Source organism: Sus scrofa, chromosome 7 (genome assembly GCF_054392235.1).
Source record: "Sus scrofa isolate SSC_HxYL_T2T_F1_AM1 chromosome 7, Sscrofa_HxYL_maternal_Yorkshire_Landrace_v2.0, whole genome shotgun sequence".
NCBI classification, from domain to species: domain Eukaryota; kingdom Metazoa; phylum Chordata; class Mammalia; order Artiodactyla; family Suidae; genus Sus; species Sus scrofa.
In genome coordinates, this window is record NC_139389.1 from 60,801,929 (window position 1) to 60,828,723 (window position 26,795).

Here is a 26,795-nt window from a genome sequence, read left to right on the forward strand (position 1 = left end):
TCTCCTCTAGCCATTTTCTTATCATACATAATTTTCAGGCCATACCTCTCCCTTTTTGGGTGATTGATTGGAGAGTATTTCCCTGGGAGATGCTTCCTACAGACGTGTGGTATGTGGTATCAGACACATCCATTTTGCTCTGACAAAACTGAGGTCTGGAATTTCTTTTTCCACATTTCTGTGCTAAGACAGTCCAATAATTAAGTCACACTCACTCCTTGGGAAAAACACAGTGCATCAGAACCTCATCGTTTATGGGCTTCTAGGAGAACATCTCCCTCCCTTTTATTTGTAGAACAGCATATGTGAATTTGTGTGGACAGGAGAAGATGGCTGGACCTCCAGCCTGCTTCTGTATATAACAGGTTCCTTTCTGTCTGTCACCATCAGTCAACAGTCAAAACAGCACTTACGATCTTCCACAACCCTCAGAGCTGCCTTCTCCTGAAGTCACTTTGCAAATCATGTTGAATAATTTGGAATTGAAAAGAGAATGCAGTGGCCTACCCAACCTAGAAATCTGATCTACATATTTCCGCTAAAAACGTCACTGGAAATGCAAAAAATGAGTGTGACTTTTTTTTATTGCAGAAGCTCTACAAGAAAGCATGTCTAAAATCACAGAACTGTGCATACACAAACAGACACACTCACACACATATATCAGGATCAAAGAATCTTAGATACGTAGTTGGGAAAGCACAGGGAAAAGCTGGCAAGAGAAGATATGGAGGTTTGAGCAGAGGAAGATGTGGAATGTTAGAGTAATGGCATGGAAGTGGTTCTTGGTACATACAAAAAGGGGAGTGGGCAGGCAGAGAGGATGATAAATCCAGGACACAAGAGAGAGAGAGTATCAGTGGCCATGAAGGAGTTAAAGATAGATGCCAGTTGGCTGGAGGAAGTGTTATATTATGGAGTGGTCGTTTGAAGGAGGTTGGACTTGCATGGTCCAGGGAGGAGCATCTGCTTAGCAGGACACCGCCATGGTCTTGTGTCTGTCCAGAACATCAGGGGACTCAGAAGATTCTTGGGTTCCATCTGACTGATCGCTGGTGACCGATCAGCTAAAGGCACTTTCTCCAGAGCCGATGCTGCTCGAGGTTGAGTGGGTTCGTGATCGGGTGAGCCGAGTCATGCTGGAAGATGGGATGTAGTCCATTCCCTGCAAAAAGTATTTGAAGGCCTCGGTGAGCTTCCTGGGCTGAACTAGGGGTAGTCCACAGTCTGCCATCTTTAGCAAAGTTGTATTTACAGGATTCAGGCAAGAATTACATTTAACCACAGCCTCAGCTGAGGTGAATTGTCACCGACCACCAATAAAGTGGAACACTTTAATGCCTGTGATTTGTTATTTTGTCCCAGGATGGCTCTTTCAATCTCCAGGTCTTTGCATCCATTATAAGAACTCAGGAAGAGCTGTAGGTTTTCTTGGCTGATATCTTGGGCAATATGCAGTCTGTAGGTTTGAATCAGGTCCAAGTTGGCTTGCAACTCTTCCTGCCCAAAGTGATGAGCCAAAATAATGTCCACAAAATTGCTTGTCAATCCTGAGAGTGTGGAAGCTGCGCAGTTAATCCAGCCTTTTAGCACAAGGGTCAATGTTAATGAGCATGAGACTTTCCACAAGCTCTGGATGATTGAGGGCAAATCTCCTGAGGATGTAAGCTTCATTTCCAACTTAAACCCCAATGATGCTTTTCAGATTTGAGTGGGCAAGAACAGAAGGCAGCATTTCAGCCAGTTCATCCATTGTGGGGTACTGGTACCCAGTTGGGAAAGAGGGTACACCTTCCTGCTGGCATAGGGCATTGACGTGACAGACAGCAAAGTGCTGGGTGATTTCTTGCATACCCTCAAAGTTAAAAGAACACATTGAAACAGGCTTTATGATTGAGGCCATTGTCATGGTGTGTCATAATAACTGGTCTGTTTCCTTTTGGTAGACCTTTTATAGTAATGTGGACCATACCATGAGTTGTTTCTATACCATGTTCCTGACATTCAAAGTCCTGGAAGTTTTGTGTACCATTCTTACCATTTAGAAGTGGTTTGAGGAGTTCCCATCATGGCGCAGTGGAAATGAATCCGACTAGGAACCATGAGGTCATGGGTTCAATCCCTGGCCTCGCTCAGTGGGTTAAGGATCTGGCATTGCCGTGAGCTGTGGTATAGGTTGCAGATGCGGCTTGGATCTGGCATTGCTGTGTCTCTGGCGTAGGCCAGCAGCAACAGCTCCGATTAGACCCCTAGCCTGGGAACCTCCATATACCGTGGGTGCAGCCCTCAAAAAGACAAAAGACAAAAAAATAAAAAAGAAGTGGTTTGATTTCTGTGAGTTGAGCATCCTGGAGTTCATCCATGAGGACAGATGAGAGTAGAGGAGTCTCAAGGATAAATTAGGAACTCTGAGGCTCCGGCAGCTGCTGTCTTGGGTGCAATTTTAAAAGGGATTATATTTTTATATTCCTTTTCTAATATTTCATTGTTTGTGTACAGAAATGCAACCAATTTCTGTATGTTAATCTTGTATCCTGCTACTTTGCTGAATTCATTGGTCAGTTTGAATAGTTTTTGTGTGGAGTCCTTAGGGTTTTCTATATATAGTATCATATCATCTCACAGAATGACATCTCTTCTAATTTGGAAACCTTTTATTTCTTTTGTTTTTCTGATTGCAGTAGCTAGGATTTCCAGTACTATGTTGAATAAAACTGGTAAGAGTGGACATCCTTGTCTTGTTCCAGATTTTAGCAGAAGGGGTCTGGGTTTGTCATAAATGGCTTTGATTATGTTAAGGTATGTTCCCTCTATACCCACTTTTGCTAAGAGTTTTTATCATGAATGGATTTTATCAAATGCTTTTTATGCATCTATTGGGATGACCATGTGATTTTTGACTTTTCTTTTGTTAATGTGATGTATGGCATTGATTGATTTGCATATGTTGAACCATCCTTGTGAACCTGGGATGAGTCCCACTTGGTCATGGTATATAATCTTTTTTACATGTTGCATTCAGTTGGCTAAAATTTTGTTGACAATTTTTGTATCTATATTCATCAAAGATATTGGCCTATAATTTTCTTTTTTGGTAGTATCTTTGTCTTGTTATTAGGGTGAGTGTGGCTTCATAGAATGTCTTTGGGAGTGTTCCTTCTTCAACATTTTGGAAAAGTTTAAGCAGAATGGGTGTAAGTTCTTCTTTGTATGTTTGGTAGAATTCGCCTATGAAGCCATCTGGTCATGAACTTTTGTTCACAGGGAATGTTTTTAATACATATTCAATTTCATTTCTAGTGATCAGTCTGCTCAGTTGATCTATTACTTCTTGATTGAGTTTTGGTGGGCTGTGTGTTTCTAGAAAGTTGTCCATTTCTTCTAGGTTGTCAGATTTGTTGGCAGAGAGTTGTTCATAGTATTCCCTTGTGGTTTTTTGTATTTCTGCAGTATTTGTTACATCTCTTCCGTTTCATTTCTTATTTTGTTTATTTGAGTTCTTTATTAATAATATATACTATATTATTTAAAATAATTATATTATCAATATATGTTAAATACATTATATTTAATATATAAATATGTAATAATATATGTATTATATATATTTAAAGCCTCCTGATTTCAAGCTCAACTATGTGTTTAGTTTTTTTAAAGTATGATATCTAGGAGTTCCCTGGTGGTGCAGCAGATTAAGGATTCAGCATTGTCACTGCTGTGGTTCAGGTCATTGATGTGGCGCAGGTTCCATCCCTGGCCTGGGAATCTCCACATGCCAAAAGATAAAGTTTTATATGTAGTATTTCATTATGTTTCAAAAGGGAGATTTCATTTTTGCATGAGTTTATCCTGCATTTATTGTCCCATAGTTGACATTTAATTAATAGTACATCTCCCCACTGCCACTTACGCCATCTCTATTTCTTTCTAAAATATATCCTTCATGGTTTATTAAACTTCGATGTGTGTCTCCTACCTCCATCTCTCTTCTGCATAACTTTGTTAAGATTACATCTACTGGCACTCCCACTGTAGCACAACAGGATTGGCAGCATCTTAGGAGCACTGGGATGCAGGTTCAATACTTGGCCAGGCACAGTGGGTTAAGTATTTGGCATTGCCACAGCTGCAGCTTAGGCTGCAACTGTGGCTCCGCTGGGAGAGCCATATGCCAGTGGGATGGCCAAAAATGAAAATAAAAATTTGTATCTACTAATTAAACACTAGGGTCTAAATGTACAGCCAGCCACTCACATCATGTTTCTTATATCAGAATTTACTTTGGCAAAAACAGCTTAGCATATAGCTAGAATTTGATTCTAAGGAAATCACAAAGTGATTTGCATGGAGTCATGGATTTGACTTTCCATTGGTAATGATTATGTTCATTCTTTAAATATTTCAGGTGTCCTGGGAAAAGACTTTATAGTGATGAAGTAAAAATTCCTGTTTTATGGCAAGATGAGAATAATTTAAACATATATTTTTTTTGTCCATTTGGGCAGCCTCCCCTTCCCTTTAGAATATATCATGCATCTATACTAACCAGACCACCTTAGGAGATAACATTCCTTCTTAATCTTGTAAGGGGTCACAATGACCAATGACCCACTTCTTGCTTTGTATGTGTACATCTGGATTGTGTAAACTAAATGATACACCATTTGATGTATAACCCTTTGTCTCAAAGACTTATAGAACTGTGCTTTGACCCCTAGCAGCGGAAACAGTCCTCAGAGATTTCTGAAAGATGGTCTTTCAGGTTATAATCTTCAGGTTGGCTGGAATAAAAATTTCCACTTCTTCCTTGGTTTGACTATTAATTTTTTCATTGCCAGTAGGTTCCTAAAAGCCCAGACCCACTATCCTTGCTTTCCCTTATTCCCTGCCCGAGATCACCCCTGCCTCTTCACACCCTTCTAGTTGTGAATCATCAGAAGCAGATGGGGTCAGGGGCCCTGTTAGGGCTCTTGCCGTGGAGGGGAAAAAGATGCCTCCTTTTACTCAAAATGAGGAAGTGAGAGGGTAGGCTCAGTATAGGCTTGAGAATAGGAGGCTAAGTGTTTCCATCCACTTTAGCTCAGGTTAGTCTTCCCAAGAGAGCCAATTGGAAGACAGGATTTCCAGGGCCAGAAGCGCAAGAGCCAATCAGATCGCGGCCCGACTGCCTGCGTTCTCCTAGGGCCTTCCCCCAATATCCCTCTAGGACCAGCGCAACTTATCTTGCTCTCTGGGCTTTCTTTCTCCACATCCCTGCCTCCGTCTCTAATCCAGCGTTAAATTTTGAGCTTCTCCGGTGCACCTTCCTTTCCTCCTCTTCTATAACTCAGAATGTTGGAGTTATGTAAGAAACCTTAGATCGAGATTTAAAGTCTTGCTTTAGAGACAGCAAAACAGAATAGCAGGGCGTTATCTCTTATCTGTGTGAGCTTTGTGGAAACTCCCATCATTCGTTATCTGTCAATTTTAATCAGTGTTTGGACACTGATTTCTCTCAATGCTAAGCGGAATCTGAGCGCAAGAGCTACACCTGGTCGGGAAGAGAAGGTGCTAATAGGTTTCTCCTGTGAAGGGCAAAGCCTGGTCGGGTGTGAGATGGTTTTTAAACGAATTCAAGACACCTGTGTAAACCTAAGGGTGTGAGGGAGACAAAAGAAAGGAGACCCACTTTGACAGCAGGTACTGCCAGTACATTGGAAAGCACTTAAACGCCATGTCCTGTGTTCCAGTGATGTTAGAGTAAGGGATGTACAATTCTCTGCAAGTGCCCTTTCCTCACCTGGATAGTAATAAGGCTGCGGTGAACATGGGGGTGCATGTATCTTTTCTAATTAGCGTTTTCATTTTCTTCAAATCAATACCTAGGGGTGGAATTGCTACCTCATATGGTTGTTACATGTTTTTGTTTTTGTTTTTTTTAGGAATCCCCATATTGTTTTCCACAGTGGCTGCACCAGTTTACATTGCCACCAACAGTGCACAAGAGTTCCCTTTTCTCCACTTCCTTGCCAACACTTGTCCCTTGTCTTTTTGATAACAGCCATTCTAGCAGGCGTGAGGTGATATCTCATTGTGGTCTTGGTTTACATTTGCCTGATGATTAGTGCTGTTGAGCATCTTTTCATGTCTGTTGGCCAGTTGTATGTCTTCTTTGGGAAAATGTCCATTTAGGTCCTCTGCCCATTTTTAATTGGCTTGGTTTGCTGTTTTTTGTTTGTTTGTTTTTTTTGTTTTTGTTTTTGGTGTAGAGTTGTATGAGTTCTTGTATATTTTGGATATTAACTCTTTGTCAGATATATCATTGCAAATATCTTCTCCCATGCTGTTGATTTAATTTAAGCACAGTTTTAACTTTCTGGAGCTTTTGTTCTTTGTTAGTTACTCTTTAGTAGCATCCTGTTATTGTTTTAAGGCTGCGTTTTTCTCACTCCATGTATGTACCTGCATGCGCACATGCATGCATGTTCTCTTCTGTGCCCTGAATTAACTGTTTCCTTCAGGGTCCATTCTTTTCAGTCTCTTTATTTCATACCAGGAGCTTTTTCAACTGTCTGGGGTGTCTTGACTGTGCATATTTAAGAATGAGGTGGCTATGAGCTCTCTGTACGAAGGTGAGACTTGTCATTTGGCCAAGATGATGGGACAGAAATGGTGACATTTTATTCTAATGGAAGAATGCAGGGTCTTTTCTATGGAGCTATCAAATTTATTTAGTGAATAATGTTTCAGTATTTTATGTGTATATGCATGTGGGAAGTTCTGGGTGTTCTCCATTCTTCCTACCACACCCTCACCCAGGGGGTTGATACTTGGCTATGGGGCAGGCTGAATGCTGGTAGGAGGGAGAGCCAACTATTTCATGTGTGGATTCTAGCTCTCCTGCACTCAGGGTCCCTGATATTTCCTGGTTCAGCATCCTCCTAGTGTTCTGTAGGGTGAATTGGCTTCTTCTTTGGCTGTATCTCTTATTCTCCAGTGTTTCTTCTACTTTTTCTTGTCATTTATCATTCCTCCATCAAATTTCCATCTTCCAGAATTTTCTTGAAATCTCTGATCCACTGATGGTTCTTTTCCAATTCTCTTGTTTATATCTTTATGTCTCTTTTTATTTCTTAAGTATTATTTTAACAAGGTCTTAAGATAATGAGATGATAAATCAGTGTTTTCAGTCTCCCAGAATAACAGTTCTACATCACATCTTTCCAATCCTCATCATTAAAAACACTAAAAGTCCATCAAGGGTTAATTAGTTAAACTGTGGTCTGTTTATGCAAGAAGTACTTGGCATTTGTTAAGAATGATGTAACTATGTATTTTTGGCATAATAACTCCATAGTAAGTATGGGAAAAAAGCAGGTTACAAAGCATTGAGTTATAGAAATATAAATTATATATACATACACATGCCTGAGGGGAGAGGGGAGCCCAGTCATAACAAGGGTTAAGTCTGAGAGGTAATATCCAAAGTTATTTGTTTTCATTTCTTTAGATGTCTCTGTGTCTTTTGAACTTTTTAACAGCATGTTTTTAATAACCAATATATATATAAATCTATTTTTGAAATAATGACTATCCATGTATATGGAATTATGTGTACATCTTCACTTCCTTAAGCTAAGTACCCATATTGAAATTATTTGTTCATTACCTGAAGCTTTAAATCCATATTTTAAAATTTCCTCTCCAGAAAGAATACAGGTATGTATTTACGAGCAGTATTTGACAGTACTAGTTTCATCAACCCTTACCGAAGCCAAGGAATGATAGATCATCACTTATTTTTTTTCCTCATTAGCCAATTTGATAGGTTATCATTTCGGGTTCTTTCTTCAAGGCATGCCTCATCTTAATAGTACTCAAGGAGTTACCCCTTTCACATTGGTGTTTGGACACGCTCCAAAGTTTTTCTTTGCTTTTAGCTCTTTCTAGTATCATCATTTTAAAAAACCTGTCTGGTTGGTTGTTGGTTTGTTTATTTATTTATTTATTTATGTCTTTTTAGGGCCGCACCCATAGCGTATGGAGGTTCCCACCTAGGGGTCGAATTGGAGCTGTAGCCGCCAGCCTACGCCAGAGCCACAGCAGCTCAGGATCCGAGCTGCATCTGCTACCTACACCACAGCTCACGTCAACGCTGGATCCTTAACCCACTGAATGAGGCCAGGGATTGAACCTGCAACCTCATGGTTCCTAGTTGGATTCATTAACCACTGAGCCATGACAGGAACTCTTGTTTGGTTTATTTTTGTTATGAGTAGTTATCAAAAGAATCACTTTGATATTTTAAGCCCTTCTCTACCAGTGTACAAAAATGTGAGGACTAAAACAATAAATTCCTGAACTCTGTTCATCAGATTTCAAAATTATTTTCCTCCGGTTGAGGCAGAGTAGGGAGGGAATTAGGAGTTGTTGACTTATAGTCAGACTGCCTGAGCTCAAATCTTAGCTCTACAATAACTTACCATCTGTAACCGTGGTTAGTGAGCTAGATTCTGTTCCCTCATCTATGTAATAAGGACCAGGTGAAACTGTCCATATAAGCATATGGCACAATGCTGGTATATAACAAGCCCTTAAGTTATATTTATTATTACTGTCATTGTGACTATTATAAGAAGGAATTATCCTGACTATGTACAATGCTATAGACTGAATTTTGCCTTTCCCACCACCAATGTGGTGTTATTTGGAGGTGGGACCATTGGAATATAACTGGGTCATGATGGGATTAGTGCCCTTATAAAAAGAGATACCAGCGAATTCTCCCCCCACCCCCTAATGTTAGGAAACAGCAAGACAGTCATGTAAAAGCCAGGAAGAGAGCCCTCAGCAGGCCTCCACCGTACTGGCACCCTGATCTCAGACTACCGACCTCTAACTGCAAGGAACAAACATAGGTTATTTAACCTACCCAGTCTGTGGTATTTTGTTACAGCCGCCAAAGCTGATTAAGATGTACGCTTTTGTTATTATCGTTTAGCATGAGGCCCGAAAGTCGTGAGAAATAAAAGAGAAAGTAATGATGATAGACCATAAGAGATAGGTTAGGAATGCAGGCAAGTAAAGAATACATAGTGACTGATGTTGATACTTCTCCTGTGTCTGTCTTTACCCTCTACACTGTTTCTCTGTCATTGGATAACAGCTGTAGTGAACTGGTCACTGTTTTCCTAAGCAGTGAAAACTTGATCCAGCTGAATGTGGGTGGAAAGATTATGGAATGAAGCTTATGCACAAGACTTCGAGTCATTTTGACTATAAAATACAGGACCTAGACTGTGTGTTCTGCAGCTTTCTCTCTATATGGTATTTACTGTGTAGGAATTCACTTGCTGGATGAGGAAGTTGGAACTTGTATCTATTTAGAAGTTGAGTTCTAAATGACTCATTTTTTTCTAGTGAAGCTCTATAAGTCTTGTCTTCATTATAATCAACATAATACAAGTTTTTCTTATCTTCCTATGATGCTCCATTGTTTTCTAGAGTTTACTTTTTGTGTAAAAAAAATGCTCTTTTGCTACTAAATTAGTATTGGGGTATTATAAAAGGAGTTAAAAATTTCCTACTCACAGCTCATTGAATTAACCAACTACTTTAAGGCCAGTTTGTTCATTCTATGTGTGAACAGTTTCGTACCTTATTTATTCATTTAATATTACAGTTGATCCTTGAGCAACTCAAGGGTTAGGGATGCTGACACTCTCACCAATATTGCATCACTTTAGATCAAGCTAAAGTATACTTCTACCTAGCCACCATGTGCCATAGTTCTAAGCATGGTCCTCCCTTTAAGGACTCTTGCTAATTCTTCTGGTCCTCATTCAATAGCTCCTCTTTGATATCTACTCAGGATAAATTAATCCTTCTATATCAGGCTCTACTAGCATTTGGCATGAATTTGAAATACTTGCCTTAATGAACCTTTTTTCTTCACTATTTCATGTCCTATAACAGAAACTAGCTACTTTTATCTTTATGGTAAATATTGGCACATAGTACACACTGCTGAGTGAAGAATTGCAATAAATGTGGACTTTGTTTCCAGCTAAGATGAAGTAACAAGAAATGTATTTACCCTCCCACCTAAGTAATAATGACAATAAAATGGACAAAATACATGAAACAACAATTTTCAAGATGCGGGAAGGATAGTGATTTCTGAGAGACTGAAAATACTAGATGAGCCCTAAAATTGCCCAGCTCACTGCCTTGAGAAAGTTTCCAATCCACAGCAGAAAGGGAGTACCCAGTCAGAAGCCAGTGGACTCACTGAGTTGAAGAGATGGAACTGGGAATCCATGGAGACAATACTGGTAGAGTCTGCAGGACAGTATACCACAGAGGAAAGAGCTGCACAGGGAAATGTGGAGATCTGCAGGGAGTTCGCCTTGAGTATTCAGTAGAGTGCTGATAGCCCATGTTTGATCAGGAAACTACCTGATGCCAGGAAAAGAACGCCCTGAAAGAATTAGAATAATGCCAGTGCTCATGGAGGGCCAAAAATGGTTCCTGTTCCCACCAGCAAGACAGAAAACATAATTCATTGGGCTTTGGGGAGAATATTTTAAAAGTCTTGTTTCATTAGCGGGAAATAATTATCCCCTAAATACACATCTAGTCCCACCTAATAACTTCCAAATGAAGACCAGAAAGGATCAGTTTCCAATAACGTAACTGCAGTTTGGAACAAAGCACCACGGGGTTCCCGTCATGGCTCAGTCGAAACAGATCTGACTAGTATCCATGAGGACACAGGTTTGATCCCTGGCTTAGCTCAATGGGTTAAAGATCTGGCATTGCCGTGAACTGTGGTGTAGGTCACAGACACGGCTCAAATCTGGCATTGCTCTGGCTGTGGCGTAGGCCAGCAGCTACAGCTCCTATTCAGCCTCTAGCCTGGGAACCTCCATATTGCCTTAGGTACAGCCCTAAAAAGACAAAACAAAACAAAAAGAACAAAGCACCAAAAATTTGTTGGCAAGAAGAAAGCATTTCCTGGTAGTTCATGGTAACCACCACACTGTTGCTGTTGTGGCTTGGATCACTGCTGTGGTGTGGGTTCAGACCCTGGCCCCAGAATTTTTGTATGCTGTAGGTGCAGCCAAAAAAACAAAAACAAACCCCCAAAATTTGTTGAAACAAAATATCCAGCAGTGAATAATGTAAAATTCACAATAGCTAGCGTCTAATTGATGATTACCAGATATGCAAAGGGAATGCAACCCAAGTGGAGTAAATAGTAAATCAACTGAATCCAGGCAGGAAAGTACAATCCATTATGAGGTGAATAATAAATCATTTGAAACCAATCTAGAACTAAAGACATTAGAATTAGCAGAGAAGGACATACAAATTAATTACAACTACAGTCCATAATGTTTTGTTCAAAAGTTAAATGGAAGACATTTAACTTTTTGAACACAAGGAGTGTAGACATGGAAGATTTTTTAAATATTCCGGCTGAACTTTCTGAGCTGAAAAATGCAGTGTCTGGGATGAGAAACTGGGTTGAATTAACAGCTGGTTATATATTACAGAAGACTAGTGAATTTGAAACATAGTAATAGAAATTAACATGAAACACAGAAAAGGAAAAAATTATGAACAGGATATCAACAAACTATGAGATAACCTCAAGTTGCCTAGTATATGTAATTTGAATCCCCAAAGGAGATAAGGTAGGGGAGGAGAGAAAATACATTCGAAGAAATAATGATCAGATTTTTTCCCAAATAGACAAATCCACAGATCAAAGTTTAGTGAACAGCAAGAAGAAACATGAAGAAAAGCACATCATAACCAAATTTTAGTACCAAGCACATTACAATCGAATTTCTCAAAACCAGTGAAAAAGAAAAACTTTGAAAGCAATCAGAGTGGAGGGAAAAAAAGGACATTACATGCAGAAGAACAAAGGTAAGAATGACAGCAAATAACTTGTTGAAAACATTGGATGTGAGAAGACAGTGGAGCAGCATCCTTAAAAAAACTGTCAAGCTAGATAGAATTCTTTACCAATTCTATTCCTTCTTTCAAAACAAAAGTGAAAAACTTTTTCAGAAATATAAAAGCTTAAAGAATTCAGCAACAGACCTTCCTAAAAATATTCAAGGAAGCCATTCAGGGAGTTCCTGTCGTGGTGCAGTGGAAACGAATCCGACTAGGAACCATGAGGTTGCAGTTTCAATTCCTGGCCTCGCTCAGTGGGTTAAGGATCTGGCATTGCTGTGAGCTGTGGTGTAGGTCTCAGATGCAGCTCGGATCTGGCGTTGCTGTGGCTGTGGTGTAGGCCAGCAGCTGTAGCTCCAATTTGACCCCTAGCTTGGGAACCTCCATATGCTGTGGGTGTGGCCCTAAAAGACAAAAAGACAAAAAAAATAAATAAATAAATAAAGGGAGGAAGCCATTCAGGCAGAAGGAAAATAACACCAAATGGAAACCTAGATCTACTCAAAGAAATGAAGCACATCAGCAGTGATAACTATATGGATGAGTATAAGTTTTCTCACACAGAACAATCTGTTCTTAAGAGAGCTAGTCTGTTCTTATGACACTACATAATTGAAACAGAGTTAAGATACTGTTTGTTTGTTTTTTTCGATTTCTGCTTAGAATTGGATACAGATCACTGCCTCATTTCTTGACTGAGCAGAAACATCTGGAAAGTAATTTCTGTGACTTTAACCAACAGTTAGTGATATCTATTCCTTCATTAACCTGGAGTATACATATACATAATGGTAGGAGGCAAATTTTTTTCTTAATTTGTCTTCAGTTTTTCACCTCATTTGTTTCTGTGATTATTAAATGAACAAATCCTCTTTTCACTCTTGAGATATAACATTTAAAATATTTATTCACTACAAGTTTTTCAAATGTCAGTTTGTGATTTGCGAATTTTGTTTGTTTTGTCTTTTTGCCAATTCTTGGGCCACTCCCACGGCATATGGAGGTTCCCAGGCTAGGAGTCGAATCGGAGCTGTAGCCACTGGCCTATGCCAGAGCCACAGCAATGCAGGATCCGAGCTGCGTCTGCAACCTACACCACAGCTCACAGCAACACCAGATCCTTAACCCACTGAGCAAGGCCGGGGGTTGAACCCGCAACTTCATGGTTCCTAGTCAGATTCGTTAACCACTGAGCCACAACGGGAGCTCCCTGTGGTTTGTGAATTGTATCAGATTAAAAGCAAAATTTTCTGGTTAAACTACCACTTAGGAGCAAATTGTGTACATGTGCTGTAAGCTCTTTATTGATCCTAGGTTTATCTTTTTTTTAAAGATTTTCACAAGGTTCCCATTTTAGGCTCAAATATGGCTTTACTACTTACTTTCCAAACTTCAGTTTTGTTATTTCTCATCTATATGTGTCTTTTAAAAATTTTTATTGTGGTTGATTTACAACGTTCTGTCAATTTCTACTGTACAGTAAAATGACCCAGTTATACATATGTGTGTGTGTGTATATATATACACACATACATTCTTTTTCTCATATTATCTTCCGTCATGTCCCATTACAAGTGATTAGATATAGTTCTCTGTGCTATACAGCAGGACCTCATTGTTTATCCACTGCAAATGCAATAGTTTGCATCTACTAACCCCAGACTCCCAGCCCATCCCCCTCCTTCCCCCTTGGCAAGCACAAGCCTGTTCTTTACGTTCATGAGTTTGTTTTCTGTAGACAGGTTCATTTGCACCATATTTTAGATTATGTATATGTGATATCATGTCTCTCTTTCTGACTTACTTCACTTAGTATGGAAATTTCTAGTTGCATTCATGTTGCTGCAAATGACATTATTTTGTTCTTTTTTATAGCTAAGTAGTGTTCCACTATGTGTACATACTACATTTTCTTAATCCATTTATCTATCAATGGACATTTAGGTTGTCTCCAGGGCTTGGATATTGTGAATTGTGCTGCAGTGAACATAGGGGTGCATGTATCTTTTTGAATGAAAGTTTTGTTCAGATACATGCCCAGGAGTGGGATTGCTGGATCATATGGTAGTTCTGTATTTAGTTTTCTGAGGAACCTCCATACTGTTTTCCATAGTGGTTGTACCAGTTTACATTCCCACCAACAGTAAGGGAAAGTTCCCTTTTCTCTACACCCTCTCCAGCATTTGTTGTTTGTAGACTTATTAAGCCATTCTGACTGGTGTGAGGTGGTACTTCATTGTAGTTTTGATTTGCATTTCTCTAATAGTGACATTGAGCATTTTTTCAGGTGCCTGTTGGCCATCCATATATCTTCTTTGGAGAAATGTCTACTTAGGTCTTCTGCCCATTTTTCAATTGAGTTGTAGTTCCTTCCTTCCTTCCTTTCTTTTTTCTTTTCTTCTTAGGGCTCTACCCTCAGCATGTGGAAGTTCCCAGGCTAGGGGTTGAATGAGAGGTACAGCTGCCGGCCTACACCACAGCCACAGTGATACCAGATCTGAGTCTCGTCTGTGACCTACACCACAGCTCACAGCAATGTTGGATCCCCAAACTACTGAGCAAGCCCAGGGATTGAACCTGCATCCTCATGAATACTAGCTGGATTCATTTCCACTGTGCTACAACAGGAACTCCAAGTTGTTTCTTCATTGTATGTTTGAGAGATGTATTTCACTTTTGATTATTGTTGTGATGACCTTGCCTCTAATCAGTCACACACAAAAATCTGACAAGTTTTGGAACATAATTGGTGGTGGTACAGTTGTCCAAGGCTTTGAATCAACTAGAGTGTAACCTCTGTGTGCTCAGATGGGTCAGCTGTTGCCTCTGTAGACTGTCTCTAGTGCAAAGGTGGTCTGAGTGTTATGGCAGCAAGTCATGCTGACTGTGTCCTCTAAAGGCTGCAGTGGGTCATTCCCTTCTCTTTCTTCACTCTCCAGTAGGTTGGCCAGTAAAACCAGGTTGGTGGTAGTTAATGGGCCCTACATAGATGAGTGTTCAGTTGCTCTCATACCTATGCGAGGATGAGATCCATGATGGTGATAAGTTCTCAGTTTATCCAAACTGGGACCTCAGGAGCACAAATAAAAGCAAATGCAGGAATTTCAAAGATGCACCCTAAAAGTTTTCTTAAGTTTAACATGGAAGGATCAATCCATTCAGACACACATACATTTATAGTTACATACAAAAACAAAAAACCCTTATTCTCTTCTGAGGAGACCAGTTTATGGCAGTAATCTGCGATAAAACACTCTTTTAGAGGAAAAGTGGTTCTGATTTGCTACAGCATTTGTTGGTTGGGCAACCAACCAACCTCGCATTCCAGAGAAAGCAGGAACCAGCTGTGGAGTGGGGAGGATAACATAATCAAGAGCAGGGGATAGACAGGTCTTCTGTGCTTTTCCTAGGCTCTGGAAAGAGTCAGTTGGTAAAACACCAGGTTTTTTTTGGTTGTTGTTTTTTGCGTTTTTTTTTTTTTTTTCCTAGGGCCACACCTGCGGCATATGGAAGTTCCTAGGCTAGGGGTTGAATTGGAGCTACAGCTGCCGGCCTACCCCACAGCTCACAGCAACACTGGATCCTCAACCCACTGAGTGAGGCCAGGGATTGAACCCGAATCCTCATGGGTCCTAGTTGGGTTCGTTAACCACTGAGCCATGAAGGGAACTCCAATACCATAGTTTTGTCTATATGCTGAGATGTCCCACTTGGCCATTAGGGAAGATAGGAATGATTATGAAAGATAAGAAAGATATTGGTGATGATCTTCCTGATTTGAAGGCCTTTAAATGCATATTTCTCAGGATGATTCTGAATACAGATGAGAGAAGAAGCTTTATTTTAATGGTTTTTTTTTAAACCAGGAGTGAAACCTCATAAAAATCTGTGTTCTCTCTCAGTAGCCTATCAGCTAAACAAACTTTAGTTCTTCTATATTTCTACTCATGGGGTTCAACTATCAGAACATCAGGGATCTGGTCCTGATTGTGCCTTTTGAACCCTAAAAAAGACCCCTTAAAATCATTCTCTGTAAAATTCTTATCTGCAGGGGAATCCTGCTATGGCACTATGAGTTAAGGATCTGAGTACAGGGGCTGGGGTTCGATCCCCAGCCTGGCAGAGTGGGTTAAAGATCCAACATTGCCACAGCTGTGGCATAGATCACAGCCGGCTCATTCAATCCCCAGCTTAGGAACTTCCATATGCTGCGCGTGCAGCCAAAAAAACAAACACAAAAGAGAAACTTCTCTATACTTATTTTGAGAGGATCAATAAATTCATGTTATAGCATTTTGAAAGCATAAAGTGAATATGAATAAAGAAGTAGGGTAGGTGTTCTCTTGTGGCACAGCAGGTTACAGATCCTGCCTTGTCGCTGCTGTGGTGGTTTCGACCCCTGGCCTGGGAACTTCTGTATGCATGCGCAAAGCAAAAAAAGAAGAACTGGGGTAGAAGAAACCCTAACCCTTAACCTACTTCAGTTAGAAAAAGAAATTTGAAAGGATGCTTGGGGACAACCCAATTAAAAGGATTCACAAGTATCAGTTACCTCAATCTCTCTTTCATCTTCCCATCTTTTTACCCTGCCTGCCATGGCCTTAATTCACATTCATCTCTTCATTAATTATTCTTGTGCTCTCACCTAGTCACCCCAAAAACCTGTTTACCCTGTTGCCATTATTTTTCACAGTGGCCACCAGTTAATCTCTAAAACGTACCTAATTAAAAAAGTCCTATGGCCCAGTAGCTCCTCAAGGGACTACAGGATGGATCAAATTCTCTCCATGGTATATAAGGTTTCTTGCAATCTACCTTTCAGGATTGTTTTAAACATTAAGTTTATATAACGTCTCATACATAGAATTCAATATATCTCATGCAGTGAAACAATAATAACAACAATAGTAGCTATAAGCTAAAAATTCCTTTAAATTCATTCTCTAGACTTAGGTTTCAGTCTCTAAAAGAAAATCCTACAGAGAAAGGCCATTCTTATAAATCTAGAGAAACCGTTCTCTTGAAGGTAGTCTTGATGAAGGATCAGGAGTCAAGACACACATCTTTCACTTTGTTTCCTTCCCCTTTCTCCATGAAGTGTTGATAGAGCCCCACGCTGTAAGCTCCAAGAGGCAGGACCATGCCTTTTACCCGTCTTTCCTTCTACTTTTTGTCCTCCCACTGTATAGTGAAGGGAACCAGACTTTGTCACCTCAAAATATGCCACTTTGGTGTATTGATTATTTTGAATTAAGGACAAGAAGAAATGGCAGATGGAAGAAGGACACTGACCTGCCTCTTCTTCCTGAAAGCAGGAGGTAAACCCCCATGTGAAAAGTACCCTGTCTATACCAGGAGGAAGGGAGCCATTCTTGCACCAGAGATGGGGCATTTGGGCTGAGAAATCTGTACAAACAAACCTTGTTAACCCTTACCTTCCCAGTTACTTCTTGAGTAGGAAAAAATTCACTTCTCCTCCTGTGTGTTTCTCCTTTACCTTCACACACGTTCATACAACTTCTGACACAGGCGTGTGGGGTTTTGCCCACACCAAGCAATTCTGTGAAACTGAATTGCTTGTGAAACTGGGTATCCTACAGTTTAACTCAATTCTGACACTATCTGACTTGGAAGATATCATCAGATTCCACAGGGTAATGGCTTAGTCCCACAAGACTGCCTCCCATTTCAGATGCCAATCTCAGGTAGTAGGTCTCCAGGTTACCTACAACTTCTGTCTGACTTGGCTGTAAATTGGAGCTTCCCGTGACCCTCCCCCATCCCCACCTTGGATTCAGTTACTTTTTAGAACGGCTCATAAAACTCAGGAAAACAACGTACTTAGTATTATTAAAAAATTGACAGAAACCTCAATTAAGTAGAGTTGGGAGACCAGAAGGGGGAGCTCTCACACCCTAAAATGGTAGCAGAGCCCAAGAGGAAGAAGAAAGATGCCTCTTCTTTCCTGGCAAGGACCCAGCCAATGAAAAGCCATGGACTCTTTGCTTGCTATAATGCTCCCAACTTCTTTTTCTTCCCCATGAATTCGTTCTCCATCTCCTGCCTTTTGTGGACATGCATGTTTCTCCTCCAGAGCTATAGACCTCGAATTACAGTTCTCTGCTGATCCCAAATAAACCTGTTTTTGCCTGAGAAATATGGGGCAGTCTCCCTATTTCAGGCCTACACATTTACCAGTTTATTATAAAAGGATAGGATAGGAGTTCCCATTGTGACACAGTAGGTTAAGAATCCAACTGCAGCAGCTTGGGTTGCTACGGAGGCTCAGGTTTGATCCTCAGCCCAGTGTATTGGGTTAAAGGATCCAGCCTTGCTGCAGCTGTGGCCTAGGTCACAGCTGAGGCTTGGATTCCATCCTTGGCCAGGGAATTTCCATATGGCACAGGTGCAGCCATTAAAAAAAATAATGTAATATAAAATAATATGATATAAAATAATAAAATAAAATATAATAATAAAATAAAAGGATACAGATGAACATCCAGATGAAAGAGATGCATATGGCAAGGTGTGTGGGAAGGAGCACAGAGCTTCCATGCCATCTTTGGGCATGCCACTCTCCCAGCACCTCCACGTGTTCACCAACCTGTAAGCTCTCTGGACTCTATACTTTTGGGATTTTTAGGGAGGTTTCATCATGTAGGTATGATGTATCAATAATTCCAATTCAAGCACCTCTCTCCTCTCTGAGGAATGGGAGGTGGGGCTGAAAATTGCAAGATTGTAATCATGGCTTAGCCTTTCTGGTGACCAGCTTCATCCAGGAGCTCACCTAGAGTTATTATTAGAACAAAAGACACTGCCAGGGAGATATTATATATATATATATATTATATATATATATATATATATACACATATACATACATACATACACACATACACACGTTATTTCTTTTTTTAGGTTTTTATTTTTTCTATTATAGTTGATTTACATTGTTCTATCAGTTTCTGCTGCACACCAAAGTGACCCATACACACACACACACACATACACACACACATTCTTTTTCTTACATTATCCTCCATCATGTTCCATCATAAGTGACTAGATATTGTTCCCTGTGCTATACAGCAGGATCTCATTGCTTATCCATTACAAATGCAATAGTTTACATCTATTAAGCCCAAACTCCATCCAACCCCCCAACTCCCCGTTGTCAACCACAAGTCTGTTTTCCATGTCCATGATTTTTTTTTCTGTAGAAAGGTTCATTTGTACCATATATTAGATTCCAGATATAAGTGATATCATATGGTATTTGTCTTTCTCTTTCTGACTTACTTCACTTAGTATGAGACTCTCTAGTTCCATCCATGTTGCTGCAACTGACACTATCTTGTTCTTTTTTATGGCTGAGTAGAGTTCTGTTGTGTGTATGTACCACGTCGTCTTCATTCATTCATCTGTCAATGGACATTTTGTTTTCATGTCTTGGCTGTTGTGAATAGTGATGCAGTGAACATAGGGATGCATGTATCTTTTTGAATGTAAGTTTTGTCTGGATATATGCCCACGAGTGGGATTGCTGGGTCATATGGTAGTTCCATATTTAGTTTTCTGAGGTACCTCCATACTGTTTTCCATGGTGGTTGTCCCAATTTACATTCCCACCATCAGTGAAGGAGGGTTCCCTTTTCTCCACACCCTCTCCAGCATTTATTTGTTCATTCTGACCTCTGCGAAGTGGTACCTCATAGCATTTTTGGTTTGCATTTCTTTGATAAGTAGTGATGTCAAGCATTTCTTCATGTGCCTATTGGCCATCTGTATATCTTCTTTGGAGAAATGTCTATTCAAGTCTTCTGCCCACTTTTCAATTGGGTTGTTGATTTGTTTGTTGTTGAGTTGTATAAGTTGTTTGTATATTTTAGAGATTAAGTCCTTGTTGGTTGCATTGTTTGAAACTATTTTCTCCCATTCTGTAGGTTGTCCTTTTTTTATGTTTTTTTTTTTTTTTTTTTTTAGAACTTTGAATATATCATGCCACTCTCTTCTGGCCTGTAGTGTTTCCACAGAGAAATCAGCTGAGAGCCTTATGGGGGTTCCCTTCTAATTAACTCTGTTTTTCTCTTGCTGCCTTTAGAATCCTCTCTTTAACTTTTGCCATTTTTATTATAATATGTCTTGGTTTGGGCCTTTTTGGGTTCAGTGTTTTGGGGGCCCTCTGTGCTTCCTGTATCTTGATATCTGTTTCCTTTTGATTTGGAAAGTTTTCAGTTTGAAGTTTTCTTCAAATACATTTTCTCTCCCTTTTTCTTTTTCTTCTCCTTCTGGAATCCCTATTATGTGTAGATCGGCCCACTTTATATTATTCTATAGATCTCTTATATTGCTTCCATGTTTTTTTCATCTGGTTTTCTCTCTGCTGTCCTGCTTGGGTGGTTTCCATTCTTCTATCTTCCAAGTCACTAATTTGTTCCTCCGTGTTATTCATTTTGCTCTTCAGTGCCTTTAACTCACCTTGTGTCTCTGCAAATGAATTTTCTAGTTTTTCTTGGCTCCTCCTTATATTTTCTAGTTCCTTTCTAAAGTAATCTGCTTTACTGTTCATATCTAATCTTAATTCCTTTGTATTCGCTATTAATTCCTTCAGTATTTTTACCATCTCCTTTTTTCAACTCAATGTCTGTTAGCCTGCAGAGGTCTCTTTCATTATTTGCTCCTTCAGGTGAATTCTCCCGTTCTTTTAACTGGGAATGGTTCCTCAGCTTCTTCATTTTGCTTATATTTTTCTTACTCTGTGAGTTTAGGGAAAACAATTACTGTAGTCTTGGAGGACTATTTATATGCATGAGTACCCCTGGGTATTTTGTTAGGTAGGGCTTACATTTTATTTTTAGGGTGCTGCATGTGCTTCCAGGGAGATGGAGGCAATGGGCAGGGCTAGTAGCCAGTGCCTGGTTGCTGGGCCCTTGACAGTGTCAGGGACCTGTGGGAAGGTGGCACAGACTGCTCCCAGATGCAGGGCCCTGGGAAGTGACAGTGATCAGGCATGTGTAGGAAGCACCCTACCTATAGTGGCAGCAGCAGGGCCGGTGTGTTCCCAGGGTAATGAGAGCAACAAGGGGTGGTTCCTGGTTGCAGTGCCCTCTTCTTTGCCAACCTCTAGGGGCAAATGATGTGACTGGGGCCCAGGTGGTGCCTGTTCACAGACCCCTAGCCATGCCCCACACAGATGACTGCTGTGGTTTGTCCCCATGGCCTGTAGAACATTCAAGAGGTGCCACATTGTGCTTAGCTCCCCTGCTTCCCTTACTCCACACAAGAAGTGTCTGGCCATGTGTAGCCTGCACAGGAGGCGCCCAGTCTTCCTTAACCCAAGCAAGTGGCACCTCGATACCTATAGCCTGTGATAAAGGCACCCCACCCTCTGAGAGTCCACGGGTGCTCAGGGAAAGATAATCCTATGGCGGTCCACCCCGCCTCCTCTCACCCTCCTAACAGTGGCTCCTTATTTCTCCTGTGGGCCAGACCTCCTCCCAGGTTCCCTTGGCTGTGGCGTTCTGCTCCCCAGCTCATGGCATTTGGCGACCCCACCCGTGGTGCACTGCTGCCTAGCCCCTCAGTCTGTCTCCACACTGCCAACCCTAGTCTTCTCATAGGAACTAGCATCCAGAGCCTGAGTCTCAGCACCCAGCCCCCACCCAAGCGTCTCAGGCTGTGGTGCCTGGGGGCAGTGGCACAGATGGTCTGTGTGGCTCTCACTCTAATTTGCCCTCCTCAGTCCAGCTGCTGCGCTTTTCTCCACAACTTTGAGGTCCCTCTGTCTTGGCTGATCTCCCCATCCGTTAGGTGGCTTCCCAGGGTGTGGGTTCCTCTCCTCTTCAACCGCTTCCTCTCTGGAGTGTTCGTCCCATCCTGATTCCTTTTCTCTTTTTCTCTCTCTCCCTTTTGTCCCCTTTTGTTCTGCCCAGTTAGGTGGAGGGTTTCTTGCCCGTTTTGGAGGTTTGAGGTCTTCTGCCAGCGTTCAGTAGATGTTCTATGCAAATTGTTCTACATGTAGATTTTTTTTTTTTTTGATGTGTTTGGGGGGGAAGGTGAGTTCCATGTCTTAATCCTCCTCTTGATCATTCTGTCTGTATTTCTATTACACTACACTTCTTCACCATTTACTATCCTTAGCCCAAACCCTTCTCTCTTATGTGTTCTTTACCAATTCATTATTTCTTTGTCTAAAAGGTATAAAAGCTTCCTGCTCTGGTCACTTCTTCGGGTTTTCATTCTTTTGTGAAGCGTTCACTGCTCTGGTCACTTATTTGGGTTTTCATTCTTACATGTACATTTAATAGAATTTGTATGCTTTTCTCCTGTTAGTCTGGCTTATGTCAGTTTAATTCTTAGGCCCAGCCAGTTTAATTCTTAGGCCCAGCCAGAGACCCTAAGAAGGTAGATACGTTTTTCCTCCCCTACACTAGTTAATACCTTCGATACAGTGTTGAACAAAAACAGTAATAGCAGACATCTTTGTCTTTTTCTAATTTTGAAAAGGCAGATGTATTAATTTTCTTTTTCTTTTTTTGCTTTTTTAGGGCCAAACCCACAGCATATGGAGGTTCCCAGGTTAGAGGTCAAATTGGAGTTGCAGCTGCCAGCCTGCACCACAGCCACTGCAGTGCCAGAGCTGAGTTGTGTCTGCAACCTACACCACAGCTCACAGCAATGCCAGATCCTTAACCCAGTGAGTGAAGCTGGGATCAAACCCACATCCTCATGGAGACTAGATGGGTTTGTTACTGCTGAGTGGCAATGGGAACTCCTTAATTTTCTAAGTTTACCATAACAAAGTACCGCAAGCTAGGTGGCTTGATAGAAGTTTACTGTCTCACAGTTTTGGAGGCTGAAAGTCCAAAATCATGGTATCAGCAGGTTTGGTTCCTTCTGAGACTGTGTAGGAATATCTGTTTCATGCTTTTTCTCTAACTTCTGGTGGTTTACTGGCAGTCTTTGGCATTCCTAGGATGCATCACCCTGATCTCTGCCTTCATGTTCACATAGCATTCTATCTGTGTGTTTATCTGCCTATGTGTCTAGATTTCCCCTTTTTATAAGGACACCAGTTATATTGGATTAGGACTCACCTTAATGACCTGTTATTAATTTAATTACACCTGCAGTGACCTTATTTTTAAATACAGTCACATTCTGAAATACTGATTAGGACTTCAGTATATGAATTTTGGTGGGACACCATGCCCTAACATTTTACCATTAAATATGTTTGCTGTGATAATCTTTATTAAGTAAGTTGTCTTTCATTCCCAGTTTGCTAAAAGCTTTTATCATGAGCAGATGTTAAACTTTGTTCAGTGTTTTTATGTAGTTAAAAAGATTTAGGGGAGTTCCCATCGTGGCTCAGTGGTTAACGAATCTGACTAGGAACCACGAGGTTGAGGGTTCAATCCCTGGCCTCACTCAGTGGGTTAAGGATCCGGTATTGCCGTGAACTGTGGTGTAGGTCGCAGACATGGCTCGTTCCTATATTGCTGTGACTGTGGTGTAGGCTGGCAGCTGCAGCTCCGATTCAACCCCTAGCCTGGGAACCTCCATATGCCTCAGGTGCAGCCCTAGAAAAGACAAAAAGACAAAAAAAAAAAAAAAAAAAGATTTAGGGAGTTCCTCTTGTGGCACAGTGGAAATGAATCTGACCAGTATCCATGAGGATTCAGGTTTGATCTCTGGCCTGGCTTAGTGGGTCAGGGATCTGGTGTTGCCGTGGGCTGTGATGTAGGTCACAGATGCAGCTTGGATCCCACGTTGCTGTGGCTGTGGCTATGACTGGCAGCTGTAGCTCCAATTGGACCCCTAGCCTGAGAACTATTTATTTGGTGGGTATGGCCCTAAAAAGAAAAAAAAAAAGCTTAACATGTGACTTTTCTTCTTTAATTGATTAATATAATGACTTATATTAATAGGTTTTCTCAAGTTAACTCATTCTTGAAATTTTGAGAATAAGCTAAACTTGATCATGATTTCAATTTGCTGATATTTTAGAAGACAGTTTTTGTCATTGTCTGTGGGCATGGGTTAGAAAAAGAATTTCCCAGATTCATAGCAGGTGAAAAGAAAGATAAGAGATGCTGCTAGCACAGTGGGACAACTTCCTCTTAATCAGGGAGAGCCTGACATGCATGGTTCTGTCTGTTTTTATAGCCCAGGGAGAGAGGATGGGTCTTATGATACACCTTCTAGCCTGCTGATTGGTTGGGGAAAGAAGGGTCTTATGATACATTTGCTAGTTGGTTGGGGGTATACAATGCCCCATAGGGGCGGGGTGAGGAGTGGGCCACATACATTTCCTATAGGGGGTAGGAAGGAGTAGAACAGATTGCTCAAGGTGGGAAAAGGGGCATTACAATGAGATTGGTGGGAGGGTCTTAAAATTCTTGTCTTGGCCAGAGGCTTTGAGTTCTATCTCCTTGAAAAGGCCTTGAAGTCCCACAGTTTTCTCATTTGTATTCATAGGAAAGACTGGCTTATGAGGTTTTGGGGGTTTATTTATTTATTTTTTTAGTGTTGTTTTTCTGTTTTGTGTATTTTTTCAATAGCCTCATAAATTGATGTGGGGTCTGTGACAGATATTGTTAGTTGTTTCACTTTGGGATGATAAAGTTCTAGAGATGGATGGTAGTAATAGTTGCACAATAATGTAAATGCACTTAATGCCACTGAATTGTACACTTAAAAATTGTTAAAATGGTAAATTTTAGGAGTTCTCCTCTGGTGCAGCAGGTTAAGGATCCGATGTCACTGCAGCAGCCTGAGTCACTGCTGTGGCACAGGAGCCTCCACATGCCTCAGGTACAGGAAGAAAAAAAAAAAGTAAATTTTGCTACATATAATTTACCACACACAAAAACCCCAAACCTACAGCTAACATCATACTTAGTGGTGAAAGACTAAACGCTCTCTAAGATCAGGAACAAGATACGGATGTCTGCTCTTACCACTCTACTTAACATTGTACTGTAGAGTCAGGCCAGGGAAATTAGTAAAACTAAGTAATAAAAGGCATCCAGATTGGAAAGAAAAAAGTAAAACTGTTGCTTTCTGAAGATGACATGATCTTATATTTAGAAAATACTAAAGAATATCCACAAAAAAGCTAATTAGAGCTAATAAACAAGTTCTAGAAACATTGCAAGATACAAGAGCAATACACAAAAATCAGTTGTATGTCTATACATTAACAATGGACAATCTCAAAATGAAATTCAAGAAATAATTCCACTTATAATAGTATCAAAAATAATACATAGAATTCCTCTTACACAGAGAAGTGCAAGAATTGTACACTGAAAAACACAAGACATTAAAGATCTAAAGCAAGAAAAAAATTAAGACATAAATAAATGGAAAGACATCCAATGTTCATGAATTGTAAGATTTAATATTAAGATGGCAGTTCTGAAATTGATCTATAAATTCAACACAATTGCCATCAAAATCCCAGTTGCCTTTTCAAAAAGAAACAAACAAGCTAATCCTAAAATTCATATGGAGTTCCAAGTGACCTAAATAGCTGAAACAACTTTATATAAGAAGAATAAAGTTGCAAGACTCACATTTCCCAATTTCAAAGCTACTACAAATTTACAACATTTAAGACAATTTGGTACTAGCATAAAGACAAACATATAGATCAATGGAGTATAATTGAGAGACCCAAAATCAATCCATATAGCTATGTTCAACTGATTTTCAACAAGAGTCTAAGATCATTCAGTGGGAAAAAGACAGTTCTCACAAATAGTGCTATGATGACTGGATATCCACATGCAAAAGAATGTAGTTGAACCCTACCTCAAAGCATATACAAGAATTAACACAGGAGTTCCCGTCGTGGCGCAGTGGTTAACGAATCCGACTAGGAACCATGAGGTTGCGGGTTCGGTCCCTGCCCTTGCTCAGTGGGTTAACGATCCGGCGTTGCCGTGAGCTGTGGTGTAGGTTGCAGACGCGGCTCGGATACTGCGTTGCTGTGGCTCTGGCGTAGGCCAGTGGCTACAGCTCCGATTAGACCCCTAGCCTGGGAACCTCCATATGCCGCGGGAGCGGCCCAAAGAAATAGCAAAAAGACAAAAAAAAAAAAAAAAAAAAGAATTAACACAAAGTGGATAAGAGGCCTAAATGTAAGAGCTAAAATTAGAATGCTCTTAGAAGAATACGTAAATATAAATCTTTGAGACCTTGCCTTAGGCAATAGTTTCTAGGTGTGACACCAAAAACACAAGAAACAATAGATGAACTGCACTATATCAAAGCAGAAAAGCTTTTGCATGTCAGTGGATACTCTCAAGATAGTGAAAAGACAATCCACAGAATGGAAGAAAATATTTGTAAACCATATATTTGATAAAGGTCTAGTAACCATAGTATATATATAGAACTCCTACAATTTCATAGTACAAACACAACCCAATGAAAAATGGGCAAAAGTATTAAAGACATTTGCCCGAAGAAGATATAGAAATGCCAATAAGCACATGAAAAATGCTCACATCATTAGTCATTAGGGAAATTCAAATCAAAAACACAATGAGATACCACTTCATACCTACTAGGATGACTATAATCAAATAGACAACAAGTGTTGGCAAGAATATGGAGCAACTGGAACAGTGCTGACAGGAATGAATTTGCTTTGGAAAGCAGTTGGTTGGTTCTTCAAAAAAGTTAAACATGAGGAGTTCCCTCCTGGCCTAGCGGTTAAGGATCCACTGGTGTGGATTCGATCCCTGGCCCAGGAACTTCTGAGTGCTGTAGGCACAATCACATGGAATTACCATATGACCCAGCAAGTATTAGGTATTTACCCGAGAGTA

General features: G+C 40.4%; 2 pseudogenes across 1 annotated transcript in view; one reads left to right on the top strand and one right to left on the bottom strand.

Moving 5' to 3' along the window:
* LOC146401610 (uncharacterized) overlaps nucleotides 1-26,795 on the top strand; it is a 53,216-nt pseudogene that overhangs the window by 12,958 nt on the left and 13,463 nt on the right. The gene's annotated exons all lie outside the window — the stretch shown is intronic.
* On the bottom strand, nucleotides 971-5,818 carry LOC100158061 (protein NDRG3 pseudogene; annotated as a pseudogene).